A 16,240-nucleotide genomic window follows, 5' to 3' on the forward strand; every position below is an offset into this window, starting at 1 on the left:
ATTTTAAGAAGAGGACAAAGATTTCTCTGGGTTTGCTGTAGCCTTTATTCCCAAATTACCAGATCTCTATACCAATGCAGACTTTATTCACCTAAGAGTTACTTAGAGCTGAATGAGGGCATAGGACAGCTACCAGATGCATTGCAACTCTCTCTTTTGATTTCAGAATCATTCAAAAGGTTTCTTTTTAATTCATAAAGGAACGTTTTCATACTTGGGTTATTTCAAAGAATAGAAAGTCCCTTGTAGGTGAACTCTTTCCTGCTTGCATGCAGAGATTCAAGCTAACCATTCTTGCAACCACTGGCATTTGAACTCTGTGGGCAGAGGTGTTTTGATGAAATACCACAGCTCTGGAGAGTCCCTTCTGTGTGGCCAGAAAGAATGCTCACCTTCTAGACATTTTGAAGGGGCTTTGCAAAGGAGGAGGGAGCCTAAGATCCTGATGGGAATTTTTTCCTATCATTAATTAGTGTGTTTTTGAATATAATAAACAGCTCTGGCACTTTTTAGAAGAGACCCCCTCTGTGTTTGGAAACTATTCCTTCCCCAGGAACAGTACTGCTGGGAGTCCTGTGGAAATAATGCTTAATATCTAAGTGTCAAGGGAATATTTAATTTCTTAATATCTCCGGGACATAGACAAATAAGCCTCAGGGATATGGATTTGGGAAACTTAGAGACTTCATATCTTTAAAAAAAAAGTTAAAAGATAATTGATATCTGAGATGAAATGCAAAACATGTCTTTTTATGTCAGGTTATCCAAATCTAATACACAAATAGCATAATCATGTTTTCCTATATTAAGGAGCACATCTGTCAATAAACCATAAGTCTATTAATGTGAAATGCAGAAGTGATTAGGAAAATAATTGTTGCTAAGTGACGTTTATTACATTCTTAGAAACCTTGAAATCCTAACTTTTTACGATATAGCACAAACTAATTCAATGTAACATGTTCAGTTCCTGCAGCTATTAAATAACTTTTTTGAGAGAGAGAGAGAGAGAGAGAGAGAGAGAGAGAACACACATCTGAGGGTGGGGAGAGGCAGAGGGAGAGAGAGAATCTTAAGTAGGTTCTATGCCCAGCACAGAGCCTGTGGGGCTCAATCTCACGACCCTGAGACCCTGACCTGAGCCAAAATCAAGAGTCAGATGCTTAACCAACTGAGCCACCCAGGTGCCCCAGCTATTAAATGATTTTAGTTAACCCTTTGAACATTGAGAAAGAAAAAAGAAAAGAAACCTAAGGGCTAGGAGAGAAAACAACATTCCTGTGGGACAGAAGAATTTGAACAAAAACACAAAGATAGGAAAATGTGGTGAAAAGAGAAAACATTGTAAGAATACAATTAAAAACAAGAGACTAGAGAACAAGACAGAGTATTGCTAACACTAATGCCTCTCTTCCTCCGAGATCTCAAACTCCAAAGTTTCTTTCTGTTATTGTAACCTCCGGGGTCACTCAGCCTGGGTTTGAATTTCCTGTTTTGTGTATAAGCAAGGTCCCGTCAGCAAGTTACTTTACCTCTGAGCCTCACTCTCCTCATCTGTAAAATGGGCATCATAGTGACTGTCTGGGGGCCGTTGTAAGGATTCAATGAGATTACTCGGGTAGAGTCTTATAACAGCACTTGGAATATATGAGTGCTCAGAAAATAACAACTGGCATTTCTCTTCTCAAACCCCAGTCCTTAAGCCCAGCTGAACCTGCTGGTTACCCTTCCTGCAACCTTTGGCTTCTGAGTCATCTTCTCCTCCTGACTTCAGTCTTTCTGGACCCTACTCCTCTTTGCCTTCCATGTGCAATCACACCAAGTCCTGTTGATTATACTTCCTAAACCATTTGTAATTTATCTTCTCTCCACCATTCTTCATTTTCATCGCTATCACCTGATCCAGACCCTTGTTATGTCATTACAAATGTATGTGATCACATGATGACATGCGAGTCTGGCAGACTGGGTTTGTGCCTGCTGTTTGGCTTTGGGCAAGGCCCTTGTCTCTCCTAGTCTTAGCTTACTCCTCTGTGGAAAGGAAAGTACTATAGGATTCCTGATATTCAAGTAGCCTTCTTCAATAAAGTCACTGTGAACATTGAAGTAGTGAATACAGAACCATTGCTCCTTGGGGAAATATAAGGTAAGGTTCCCATGAGCCTCTAGTCACAATGTTTTCACCAACTAACCGACTGATACCTTGTCTTATGTGTGTTTCTGTTTAAAGACATCTTATTTTAGTATATATTATTGACTCCTTAACCTTGAAGTTGGGCAAAAGCATTATAACCCATTCCTGAACGAAGCTTATCTAACACACATATTTCCTCTGTAAGCACGCCGCAGCCCTCTTGTGCTCGAGAACACCAGAGACCACTTCAGCACTACACTGGGGGACTATTTTAAATGGCAAAATCACCAATAAAAAGCCAAAAAAAAAGTGAAAATCACGAGACTAAATAGACCATGAAAACAACATGTGTTTATAGTTTGAGAGCTGGGACAAATGGCAGAGCACCACCTTCTTCGATTTCAGTTGGGAATGTACGTGTGGCGCAAAAGTTTTTGCAGCTCTGCTCATGTCCATGAATGAGTATGAAAGTGTCATGAGTATTGATCTTGGGTCTACAAATAAATTTTAGTGAATAAGTGAATGTGCAAAAACAGAACCTGTGAATAATGAAGGTCAAGTCTATTTTTACCTACCTCCCAGGTCTGCTGGGCAAGTTAAAAGCAATCGTCTACGGGACATGTTCAACAACTTCTAGGCACTCAGCAGGTAAGAGCTAGTTGTTGTTGTTAGTATTATTGTTATCATTATCATTATTATTAACCATTGTTTGGTTCTGGGCTCCTGCAAGAACATTGTAACTGACTATCTCACTCACCTCTCTCTCCATTCACCCCATCCTACACATACTGTTCAGCTTCCACTAGTATGTGTATTTCAGAAGGAACACATACTGTTGTCCTTCTCTGCTTGACATTCAAGTTCTTTCCAATGCATGTACAACTGGTTGCTTTCTTTTCACCTGCTCCTCCAACAAAACTGGCCTGCTCACTTGCCTTCTGTATGATTTTGCTTCCCACTCATTCCATTTCCTCTCTTGGGAATGTCCCCCTTCTCCTCCTCCCCCTCTATGCTGAAACAGACCTATTCATCCCTCAAGACCTTTATTAATGGGATCCTTGGGTGGCTCAGCGGTTTAGCACCTGCCTTTGGCCCAGGGCATGATCCTGGAGTCCCGGGATGAAGTCCCACATCAGGCTCCCAACATAGAGCCTGCTTCTCCCTCTGCCTGTGTCTCTGCCTCTCTCTCTCTCTCTCTCATGAATAAATAAATAAAATCTTTTTTTTTTAAAAAAAGGAATCACACTCCAATTTAAAAAAAAAAGACCTTTATTAAAAACATTCCTAAAGCCCTCGCTAGCTAGAATTATCTCCCTTTTTTTCAACTTCAATAACTATTTTTTTCCATTCTCATGAAGCTGTCATCTTCTGTATCTTCATAAAACTTTTATGTACATGTTTTTTTTTCTCTAAATACAGTAGATCTGATTCATCTTTTCTTCCCCTGCAAAACCCTTTGTATAACATTTTGTTCTTAGTTCAGTAGACAGTAAGTGCTTACTGGTTAAATACAATGACAACAACAACAACAAAACCCCAAGGTAGTGATTTCTTTGCTTTATCCAAGACAAAACAAAACAAGAATCCTACATTTTTACTTTGGGAAGTTCTATATGTGAACAAACCAACTTACGTAAGAGTTCCTAATTTATGTTCCTAATTTATCTGAAAGCCAAAGGGAACCAGTATTAGCTTTCTTAAAGTCCGATGGCTCGTTCCTGAGTATGTGTCCTTAAACCTTTTCAGGCTCTGGGTCCTTTTTTGGGCAAGTCATGAACCTTTGAATCAGTGCTAAGTAATCCAGGCTCTGACATATTCTGAATTACATCATAGTTTCAAGAGCCTCTTTATAATAACCCAGATGATGGGATCCCTAGGTGGCGCAGCGGTTTAGCACCTGCCTTTGGCCCAGGGCGCGATCCTGGAGACCCGGGATCGAATCCCACGTCAGGCTCCCGGTGCATGGAGCCTGCTTCTCCCTCTGCCTGTGTCTCTGCCTCTCTCTCTCTCTCTCTCTCTCTCTCTGTGTGTGTGTGTGACTATCATAAATAAATAAAAATTAAAAAAAAAATAACCCAGATGAGAGTACCTGATACTTGTAGAGAACATTGCACCCAACCAGCTTGAAGGTTGGACAGACTAATTTAGTGTACTAACACTGTTTCTTCCCCTGCCTTTGAAATGGATCCTGTTAGAAGGAGAAAACTAAGAATGTAGTGCATTCTTTGTGCCGAGACAGTATGAAGAGCAGGCTCAGAAGGTATGATTGTGATGCTCAGGGAATTTCCTTGGGCATGGAAGCATACCTTATTTTTATTTTATTTATTTATTTTAAAAGCATTTTATTTATTTGACAGAGAGACAGCAAGATAGCACAAGCAGGGGGAGCAGCAGAGGGAGAGAGAGAGAAGTCGACTCTCTGCTAAGCAGTGAGCCTGATGCAGGGTTCAATCTCAGGACCCCAGGATCATGACCTAAGCCAAAGGCAGATGCTTAACCAACTGAGCCACCAGGGCACCCCAGCGTACCTTATTTTTAATGCAAAAGGACACAACAGGGTGTTTTACAAATTACTAAATTTGTGCTTCTTTGTTTCTTCCAATATAATTTTCCACCACTATCCATTGTTTTAAAAAGAAAAAAAAAAAAAGAAAGAAAATCAGGGTATGCCTTATTTGCATGATCTCCTCATGTTTCCTGTTTGGATATACCCGGGATGTGCCCCAACCAGAGTGTGCAAATTGTCCCCTAAAGGCATGGTTATGAGCAGTAAGGAGCAACAGCATGCTCAGGCAGTGAGCATGCTCACTCTTATCTGCAAACACCTGCAAATCACCTGCTTCCCCTCTTGAGCCTGTGAATTGAGAATAGGTATCAGTTCCCCTGTGCTTCTCATATTTGTGGGGACACCTCAGCTGTGAGCTGGACCCCATATCTCTTTCTCTGAAATAAAAAATCTGACATTTTAAAAGAAAGTGATGTGTAAATATCACAAAAAAACCTTCCTCTCTACTCACAAATTTTGTTTCAGGAATGAATAAATGTGTGTGTGTGCACATATGTGTATGTATGTGTATTTCAGGTAACCATGTCCTTGAATGTTACTGTTCACACTGTGAACAAGGAGAGCTGGAGACCAACTGAAGAAATGGGGAAAAGTATGCACAATCACACTAAGCATAGCAGGACCCCAGATGGTGGGATCAACATTTGACCTCCTTGAAGAGAGAGAATATTGAAAGGAAGTGCGAAATTAGCCAGTGAAATGCCACAATCCTTTTGACTTCAAAGGAGCATCTAATTCCAAACAATTTTAAATCCATCTTCTAAGAACAGCTGTCACCATAGAGATGCAACCTCCACAGGGACTAGTCTACTAGTTCTTTGACAGACCACCTGGGAGGAAGTCAGAAAACAAGCTCCTCACTTCCCCCTCTTACTTGAAATACACCAGGAAGTCATGCTCCTCTTCATTCTTGGGCCTGGTCTACCAGACTACTTTCCATGGTGTCTCTTCATCGCAGTTTGGAGATTTCATTGTTCCTTTATGGAGATAACATTTTCCTTTAGGGACCTGATAGATTTCTAGAACAAGAACATACCTTTTAATGAGCCTTTTTTTGTTGTTGTTGTTTTTAAAGATTTTGTTTATTTATTTGACAGAAAGAGCGAAAGCACAAACAGGGGGAATGGCAGAGGGAGAGGGAGAAGCAGGCTCCCTGATGAGCAGAGAGCCCAATGAAGGGCTGAATCTAGATCAGGACCTGAGCTGAAGACAAACGCTTAACCTACTGATCCACCTAGGCACCCCTTATTTAGCTTTCTTTTTTTTTTTTTAAAGATTTTATTTATTTATTCATGAGAGACATGGAGAGAGACAGAGACATGGGCAGAGGGAGAAGCAAGTTCCCTGCGGGGAGCTCAATGTGGGACTCGATCCCAGGACCCCACGATCACGACCTGAGCCAAAGGTGTCCCTTAATGAGCTTTCTTAATTGATAGATATTATGGGCTGAATTGTGCTCCCCCTCAATCCATATGTTGAAGCCCTAACCCCCAGTACCTCAGAATGGGACTGTATTTGGAGACAGGGCCTACAGGGAGGTAATCAAAGTTAAATGAGGTCATACATGTGGAGCTCAAACCCCATTTGACTGGTGTCCTTCTAAGAAGAGGAAAGACACCAGGGGTGTGTACCCACAGAGGACAAGCACACACACATACAAGAGCACAGAGAGAAGGCAGTCATCTTCAAGCCGAGGAGAGAGGGCTCAGGAGAAACCAATTATGCCAACACCATGATCTTAGACTTACAGGCTCCAGAGCTATCAGAAAATAAGTTTCTTTTTTTTAAAAAAATATTTTATTTATTTATCCATGAGAGATACAGAGAGAGAGAGAGATTGAGAGAGAGAGAGAGAGGCAGAGACACAGCAGAGGGAGAAGCAGGCTCCATGCAGGGAGCCCAATGTGGGACTAGATCCTGGAACCCTGGGATCACACCCTGAGCTGAAGGCAGACGCTCACCCACTGAGCCATCCAGGCGTCCCAGAAAATACGTTTCTTAGACTAAGTGCTTAGGCCACTGAGTCTGAGGTATTGTGTTATGGCTGCCCTAGCAAACTAATACAGTAGTTACCAGTTATTCACTAAGCTATTACCAATAGCTTACCCAAAGTGAGTTTCTTCTCTATTACTAAGAAGAAAATCCTGGGTTGTTTTTTTTTTTTAAAGGATTTATTATTTTAGAGAGTGAGAATGAGCATGTACATGCAGAGAAAGGGCAGAGGGAGAGAGAGAATCTTAAGCAGATTCCCCGCTGAGTATGGAGTCCAACATGGAGCTCAATCTCACAATCCAGAGATCACGACTGAGCAAAATCAAGAGTCGGATGCTTAACCAACTGAGCAACCCAGGTGCCCTGAAAATCCTGGTGTTTTTTTTTTTTTTTGTTGTTTTTTTTTTAGTAATACACATATTCCTTCTTTTTTTTGTCAGTTTTTAAAAATACTAAATAATTATTAAAACCTATGGACAGGGCAGTCCCAGTGGCCCAGTGGTTTAGCGCTGCCTTTGGCCCAGGGTATGATCCTGGAGACTCAGGATCGAGTCCCACGTCAGGCTTCCTGCATGGAGCCTGCTTCTCCCTCTGCTGTGTCTCTGCCTCTCTCTCTCTCTATGTCTCTCATGAGTAAATAAATAAAATCTTAAAAAAAAAAAAAAAAACAACCCATGGACAGCCCCAGCTAAAGTTCAAGTTTTCAACACTGTTGAGGGAATACTGCTAATCTCTGGTTTTGACACAGTCTCTTAATTGTGCCCCTCAGTAACCCTGGGAGCAGGGTAGGGATTATTTTTGCATTTTATCAATGAGGATGTTTGATCCAGGCTACAGGGCTGAATTTATAACCTCTCTCTCTGTGGTTTCTCCCATATTCTGCTTCTTCTTATTATTCCTTAGCATTATCGTATTTCCAATTTAGGGTGTTTTCACATTTCAAAATTTGCTTCTTTATTTTGGAATCTTGTGTCTTACTCCTCTGTTATTCTATTGGATTTTGTTTCTGTTTCTCTTGGTTTTAGACTTTTGTGTTGTCTTTGTGGTGCATTGCTTAAAAGAAGACACTCTACACCATTCTTCACTCTCCCATTACACAATGGGTGGGGCGGGTGGGGGGGATGGATTTTTATTTTGTTTCTTTGAGAAGCCTAGGCTATTCCTAGAGCACCTTTTACAAAATCCTTCTCTTAGCATCTTCCTGTAAATATGGATTCAGAATTTTACAGGAAGCAGAATACCCATGGAATGCAAAAATCAAGGTCTTTTTGACATCTTTATCCTTTAGATTAATTATATGACTGTCTTTGGACTTTATAGCATATGATCGGGAATTTGCTTAATGGCAGGCATTAAATCCCATGTTAAGAGGCTGCAAGAAAAAAACAGAAGCTGAGCCCATAAGGGGCTTGTACAGGGTATCAGATTTTATACTGACCCCACAGGAGCCCTGGAGTCCTGATCACAATCACCCTTCTGGATGAGCTGGCCACATGGGTGACACCTGGAGGGGTTCTGAGCCCAGCAATCCTGAACCCAGCAAAGCCACAACTAACACAGGCTGAAGCAGGGAAAACTAAGTCTGTTGCACCAAACTCCAGCCACGGGAAGGTGTTTGAAGTAAAAACAAGGGCTACTTTGTCTTTGCTGTTCACCCTCCTGCCCTGGTGTGGTCCCCAGTGAGATTATCAGGACTAGAGTGATCCAGGGAGTAGGGTGTAGTGATTCTGGAGACAAATATTCCTCCTCCGACCTTTATGCTGCCACTGATGTGCTCTGTGGCTTAATCTAGTTCAATAGTCTCTTCTGTGCAATACAGGAGGCAATGATGCCTCATCACGCAGAGGAACAGATATGCAAATAACTTCATTCCAGAACATTCTGAGGATCCCAAATTTGTTCTAAAGTTGCACAACATTATTCCTTCTGGGATTTTAAAAGGAAAAAAAAAATGACCTGGATCCTCAACTATTTCATGGTCATTAAATAGCACATCATAACAATAATTATAGCAGATATTATTTATTAGATGTTACTTATGCCAGAATTGTACTATGTGCTGTTCTACTTATACATCACTTTATTCACTTCCCATACAACCTATGAGGTAAGTACTGTTACTATTTAATTTTACAGATGAAAAAACAAGCTTAGGGGGCATCTGGGTGGCTCTGCCTTTCGCTCAGGTCATGATCCCAGGGTCTTGGGATTGAGCCCTGCGTTGGGCTCCCTGCTTCTGTCTCTCCCTCTGCCTGCTGCTGCTGCTCCCCCTGCCTGTGTTCTCTCTCTCTCTGTCAAATAAATAACATCTTTTTAAAAAAAAGAGAGAGAGAAAGAAAAAAATCATAGAAAGTCAAGAAGCTTGCTCGACATCACTCAATAGGTCAAAGAATTTGGAACGCAAACCCAAGCCAGCCTGAACACAAAAGACTTACGCTTTTAAGCAAAGTGTCTACATTTCTATGAGAACCAGATTTTCAAAAGCCTTCCTATCTCATACCTTCTGACGAGCTGTCACATGAACTATTGAACTGTCCCAGAAATGGACATCCACACTTGATATATTGGTATCCAAACTGCATTTCCCAGATTGTGCCTCACACTGAAAGTAACACAAAAATCCTTTGTAAAAACCACAAGTCCTGTTTCTTGGGGTGGAAAATGTGGGCACTACGATTTAGGCAGATTACCAAATTTTAGTGAATTGGAGTGCAAGGCAATGCACTCAGAAGTAAAACTAGTCAGAGTACCATGTTATCTTCTGTGATCTGAAAGGCAGGGGTGGATCTCCTGGTGTCTGGAGGTCCTCCTTATGAATCTCATTCCTCATTATATTATTGAAGTGTAGAAATGCAGATTTTCCCATTGGTTTCAAATGATGGAAATGTGGATAAAAAGACCTCGCTGTGCTGACATTAATTATTTAAGCAGTGCTTTCTCCAGGGACTGCCATGGCCTGCAGATGGGGTGTGTATGGGGGCTCCATGAGCTGTTCTCTTATATTATGAACATTTACAATATGACACTTCTCTATATTCCAAACGTGGGCTTTAATTAGCAACCTCACTATGTTATGCCTTTGGGTTCTGTTGTCATCATTTAGTTGTGTTTGTTGAGCACGGAAGAGATGGGGGTGATGGGACCGTAGTAGAGAGAGGACTCTAGAAATTCATGATCCACAAAATATTTTCTGTTCCCAAATGTGGCCCATGGTCTCAAAGATTTAACAACCACCGAGTAAAGATCATTTTTATTGTGAAATCCAAACATCCTCTCATGGGGACCATTGTACCACTCAAAAGAGCTGTTTATATTAGACACCTTCAGCTCAGGTAATTTACCAAAAACAGGAAGTTAGATGGGGAAGGGGTGCCGGGCAGCAAAAAACTTGAATAACTCTTCATAGACCTTCTTTACAGTAGTTTTCTCTTTGGCTCTAACATCACCATATTTTGTTTAGAGCACCTCGGTGTGGCCAAAAAAGGAAAGTCATTAGAGAGGATGTCTTGGAAACTAACGCCTAGCCTATTTCTCGAGGTCCTTTGGAGTCCCCAAGAAAAAGAATCCATCGTAGCGTTCTCACTCAAGCCCAGTGGGCTGGTATCCATTGCCCTATTGATTTTGATCATCATGCCTCAAACCTCAAAATGCCACGGCCCGAGATGGGATCTCACCAAACCTGTACTTATCCTTCAATTTTCCGGTCATCTTTCTCTTTTCTCATGCACAACTTCTCCAGGCGCCCATTTCCCCCCAAATAACAACTGCTGACCCGGTTTTTCCTTTCCTGTCTCTTTAAGTCAGAAACTTCCTGAGGTTCCCAAGTGCTGCCCGCCTCCGCGGAGGCCAGGCGCAGCCTCCACCGACTGCAGTGAGATTTGCAAGTGAATCCCCTGATCTGAACAACAGCGTCGGGCCAGTTTCCCATCAACGTCTTGTGACTTCCAGGCACCCACCTCCCAAACGCCAGTGGACTCCAAGACATCCTATGAACCGGCTCCAAAGACCCAGAGACCAAACCAGTCCACACTGGCAGCTCCAAAAGAGGAAAACCTAAAAACCACGAAATCCAACTAACGAATACACGAAAGGCGATAAAATCATTTAAAACTCAAAACGCAAAAAAAAAAAAAAAAAAGAAAAAAGAAATAAGTAAGTAAATAAATAAAAATAAAACTCAAAACGCCTACCTTACAAATTTCCCAAAGCTCTTCGCTGCTGCAAAGATCCTCCCCTCTGGGTCTGTTTTCTGGTTTCCTAATAGCTGCGCTTTCTCAGCCCAGCAACAGCCTCAAGTGTCAGGCTCTGGAATACACATGCTGCACCCACCCAGGCAGCCCTTGGGTGCCAGGCAGCCCCTTGCCTTCCTTCCCAGCCCTGGGCCAGCCCGTGCCAAGTCCCTGACTGCTGATCAACTCCTCCATAGGGCAGAATGGGGGGGGGCAAGGGAGCCCCCAGGGGCTGGGGACCGATTCCACCCACCGTGGGCCGGCTGGCCACCCATGTGGGTGGGAGGGACCCCCGTATCCCTATGCTAACCTTCAGACCCCTCTGGAGCGGTCTGTCGGGCCTCGCTCCGAGCCCCCGCCCCCCCCACAAGTTAGCAGGTTGCCTCTGGCTGTCGGGCTCGCAGGGGGATGCCTCTTACCTTCGCAAAGCCCCAGCTCTTAAAAGCCTGGCTGGAGTCTCCAAGGAGTCATGCGTTTTCCTGGACATTGGAGGCAACCAATTCCAGAAGCAGGGAACATTTCGAAATGAAACAGAAAGTAACCCGGTGATCCAGCCGGACCCCCGGACCTGCACTTGGCCCTCGCAGCAGCCTCTGCGGAGGAGGCTGCAACCGGCCGAGCCCGCCCAGCTGTTTCAGGGGCGAGCACATTCAGAGAAAACTGCAGCTTGCAAGTCTGGAACTCACGGCCTGGGCTTTTTATTTTACTTTTTTTTTTTTTTTAAAGTATTTGTTGAGCTTTTTAACATGCAGTTTGTCTCCTTCTGCAGGAATTACTCAGTGAGCCTGCCACCTGACTCACAGCAGCTCCATTATATAATTCAAACCCTGCTATTTGAGTTCTGATCAGAAACCCACACTCCCCTCCTGTCCCCCCCCATCTACCTCCCCCACCCCCTGGAGTGAAAGGAGAGGCCCAGAGGGAGATGCTGGGAAGACCACTATCCTTTTTTGAAACTTCCTTGGGGGTGGGGGGTGTGCTACAGTTTTGCAGGGCATTTTTATTTCCCTTTGGTTTGATTCTTCTGGAGTAGAGGACCTCCTAAATGCCAATGCTGAGTTAGCAGAGATTTCTGAACGTGTAACATCTCAAGATGTAAGTGTAGCACTTTCCTTGATTTTCTTTTAGGGTGGCTGTAGATGCGATACATTAACTGAAGGAGTTTTCAAATGGTAGAGTGCATAGATTTATAACACCTGTGCAAAGGAGCTCTAAAACCTGGAGTGAAAAAATAAAAAAATAAAAAATAAAATAAAATAAATAAAATAAAATAAAAATAAAATAAATAAAATAAAATAAAATAAAATAAAATATAAAATAAAATAAAATAAAATAAAATAAAATAAAATAAAATAAAATAAAAAAAACCTGGAGTGTTTCTACTTTTGCCACATATCTAAGTTCCCTGAAATGCCAAAGGGATATATTGGGTTGAGGGGTCTTTAGCCAATCCCCCTCCCCTCACCTGAATCTGATCATCATAAACCTTCCCCAGCGCCCCCCCCCCCCAGAAAAAGCATAACATCCAACCAAAAGGCAGAAGCTTGCTATGCAAGTAGCAATTCCCCCAGCCTCTACTTCCCACCAAATTGAAATCTTTAAGGCAAATATCTCTGGATATAATTTGAAGCCAGCACTGTCTTGGGTGAAAGTGATAAGAATTGTCTCAATCTATCCCAATTTTCCTTTCTTAGCCACTGTGTCATCCCTGAGATACTTATTGGGGGACCAATATGTTAAAGTATAGAATGGGCCCATGAATAAATGGCTCTTTAAGAAACTCAGGTGCACAAATAAGCATAACAGTGAAAGCATCATGCAACACGATGATCAGCATAAAAAACTCCAGCCTCTTGGCTCTGTCCATATCAAAGCCAGGCTGACCAGTATGCAGAGGGGGCTCTGGGCTCCCAATCTTCTCTCAGCCAGTGGAGCCTTGTTGCTGAATGTGTTAAGTACCTAAAAAAGACTGTTAAAGTTTATGTGAACAAATATTAATATTGATCACCATCATTTGGTTTCTCCTTCTGCACCCCTCACCTATATCCACCAAAGGAAACTACCTTGTCCTTCCTACCTGCCTTGGCTTTGGACATAATATTAGATACCATTACTATATTAAACTGTGTTGACATTATACTGATACTGTGCCCTAAGAATAACTTTCAGTGTCCATTGTAAGTGTCTGTCCACACATCTGAAGCTGGCACGGGATCATTATTACCCTTCTTATACAGACCCAAAGAAGCCAGTGACACAGGCAGGAATTACAAGTCAGGTTTCCTACTCGCAGCACTCAGTTTTGCAAAGACCAGCTACACATGAAAAAAAAAAGTGTAAATCTGAATGACAGATTGATGTCTGTTTATTTCACCCCCTCTAGGTGTAGTAAATACAGTATGTTGCCACAGTTGCTATGGTAACTACTTCTGTCTTAAGGAAAATAAGGATACATAGTAAGATAATAGAAAGCATCAGGTTTTTTTTTTTAATTTATTTATGATAGAGAGAGAGAGAGAGGAGAGAGAGAGAGAGAAGCAGGCTCCATGCACTGGGAACCCGACGTGGGATTCGATCCCGGGTCTCCAGGATCGCGCCCTGGGCCAAAGGCGGGCGCCAAACCGCTGCGCCACCCAGGGATCCCGCATCAGGTTTTTCTATTTACTGGTGAGACTCTCCCCAGTAAAGAGAAGACAAGCGATAATACAAAATGTACCCTTGGCCTGTATATAACCATTAAATATTGATGCCACAAAAATTGAATTTCCTAGATCAGCACCTTTGGTAGAAATACAATGTGAGCCATATATGTAATTTAAAACTTTCTAGTTGTTGCATTAAAAATTAGTGGTTAATTTTGGTAATATATTTTATTTAATCTAATACATCTAAAATATTATTTCAACATGTAATCAATAGAAAATTATTCACAAATTATTTTGTATTCTTTTCTTCATACTAAATCTCTGAAATCTGATATGAATTATATGTATTTTGCACCTATATCACATCTCAATTATGAGTAGCCACGTTTCAGGTGCTCAATAGCCACATGTGGCCACACCTAGTCATTTTGGATGGTCCCACTTCAGACTGTATTTGGTCATGTGGGGCTCGGAATTTGAGTAGTATTTGTCTATCCCTACTTGAAACTTTTGGAAAAATAAATTGCATTCATTTGGTTCTAGCTTTATGGCATAAATCAAGTGGTGTTCTCTAGGCGGAGCAAGAAAATATCAAATAAGCTTGGAATTGAAATGGTTTTGGGTTCCTGGGTGGCTCAATCAGTGTCTGCCTTCAGCTCAGGTCATGGTCCTGGGATGGAGCCCCACATCGGGCTCCCTGCTCAGTGGGGAGTCTGCTTCTCCCTCTGTCTCTGCCCCACCCCTACCTGTGCTCTCTCTCTCAAATAAGTAAAATCTTTACATTTTTTTTTAAATTAAAAAAAAGATATTAAAGGTTTCAGCTTTTTTTTTTTCATATCCCTCACCAGAGGATAGGAAAAATTTAAAAAATAAATCTTAGGTTTATAAAAAATTCCTTTGTTGGGTTGCCTCAATTACCAAAGTTAGGGACCTTCGAGTCATGTTTCACTGCATTTTCTATATCTCCCTCTGCTCTTTGGAGCCCTTCCAACAGACCACTCAGTCTGTAGAATCTACCTGTCATCTCTTCTCCAATTCCAGGACCTCTGCAATATCCCAGAAGATCCCAAGAGCCTCTGCCTGGGCTTCCTGCCTCCATTCTCTACCCACTCTGGTCCAGTTTCTATACTGCCTCTAGTTTGAGCACACGGTGAAAGCAGACATTTAATCATGTAGCTTCTCAGCTTAAAACCTTTAATAGCAACCTGCTACCTTCCACATAAAATTCATACTCCTAGCTGTGATATCCAGGTAATCAGGTAATCATAAGCTGGCCTTCAGGGAACTTTCTGGCTCATCTCCTGGCTGTACTTTCTTTGATTTTACCATGGTCTGCATTCTTGACTGTGCCGTGATTTCCATGACAACATGCCTTTGTTTAGTCTGTTCCCTCTGCCTGGAATGTCCTATCTTAAAATGCCTACTACCTCTTACCAAACAGTAAAATTCTTTGAGCCTAGCTCCAGTATTTACTGTAGGTTTTCTTAATCTTATAGTCGAAATTAGCAGCCCCCTCAACTATGTTATCACTCTACTTTTATAAATAGATGTGTACAACATTTATCACAGTCTATTGTAATTATGTGACATGCTAGACAAGTGTTTCCTCAAGGAGAGGAACCACATACTGTTTACCTTTGAATTCACTTTGGAACATAGTAGGATCTCAATAAAAGCTGGAGGAATTCCAATGCCTTTCCCCTTCCATTTCCCCCTACTTATTGTCTAACCACTTGTTATATCATCACCATCCTCACCATCACCATCATTACATAGCAGCCAATGTGGATTAGCACTACTACGTATCAGGCACTATGCTAAGCATTTTACATACATTGCATTTAACTTCAACCACAAATCTGCAAGCACAAATCTGGGACTTCTCAATTTTCAATAGCTGTGGGATCTTGAATACTATTTCCTTCTTTCAACAAGTATTTTGAGGTACTCTTTTTTTTTCAAATTTTTATTTAAATTCTAGCTAGTTAATATAGATGGTAATATTAGTTTCAGGTGTGTAATTTAGTGCTTCATCATTTACATACAACCTGGTGCTCATCACAACAAATGCCCTGCTGAATCCTTATCACCTATTTCTGCCTCCCCTCTCCTCCAGCAATCCCCGGTTTGTTCTCTACAATTAAGAGTCTGTTTCATGGTTTGCCTCCCTCTTTTCTTCCCTCCCCATATTCATTTGTTTTGTTTCTTAAATTCCACATATAAGTGACCTTATATGGTATTTGTCTTTCTCTGATGGGCTTGTTTCACTTAGCATAATGTCTGGATCTATCCACATCCCTGCAAATGGCAAGATTTCATTATTTTTGATGGCTAAGTAATATTCCATTATATATATAAATATATACATATATATGTGTATACACACACACACACCATGTCTTTCTTATCCATTTATTAGTTGATGGACATTTGGGTTCTTTCCATAATTGGGATATCGTAGATAATGCTGCTATAAACACCAGGACGCATGTATCATTTGAAGATCATTCTTATAAACACCATTTATGAGAGTTGATGTGCAGTTATGACTCAAAAAAATGTAGAATCGCATACTTGCTTTTTAATTTATTTATTAACAAGCTAATGCTTGTGTCTTGTCTTATAGTTTATCGTCTCTATCTGTTTAATGCTTTTAATTCTTATGGATTGGGAA

The 16,240-nt window shown here is 41.6% G+C and overlaps 1 protein-coding gene across 4 annotated transcripts in view; it reads right to left on the reverse strand.

Annotated features, from left to right (window-relative positions):
• Window positions 1-16,240, reverse strand: part of PHACTR1 (phosphatase and actin regulator 1) — a 549,001-nt gene that overhangs the window by 293,722 nt on the left and 239,039 nt on the right. Inside the window, exon 1 of one of the 4 annotated variants that reach the window (XM_055323082.1) lies at window positions 11,341-11,500. The exons of 2 other annotated variants lie outside the window; for them this stretch is intronic. The gene's annotated coding sequence lies outside the window, so the exon portion shown is untranslated. Of the gene's footprint in view, window positions 1-10,882; window positions 10,921-11,340; window positions 11,501-16,240 lie in introns of those variants that run through there. One more of the 4 variants, XM_055323083.1, reaches the window with a different exon arrangement.

This window comes from Nyctereutes procyonoides, unplaced genomic scaffold (assembly GCF_905146905.1).
Source record: "Nyctereutes procyonoides isolate TBG_1078 unplaced genomic scaffold, NYPRO_anot_genome, whole genome shotgun sequence".
Lineage (NCBI taxonomy): Eukaryota > Metazoa > Chordata > Mammalia > Carnivora > Canidae > Nyctereutes > Nyctereutes procyonoides.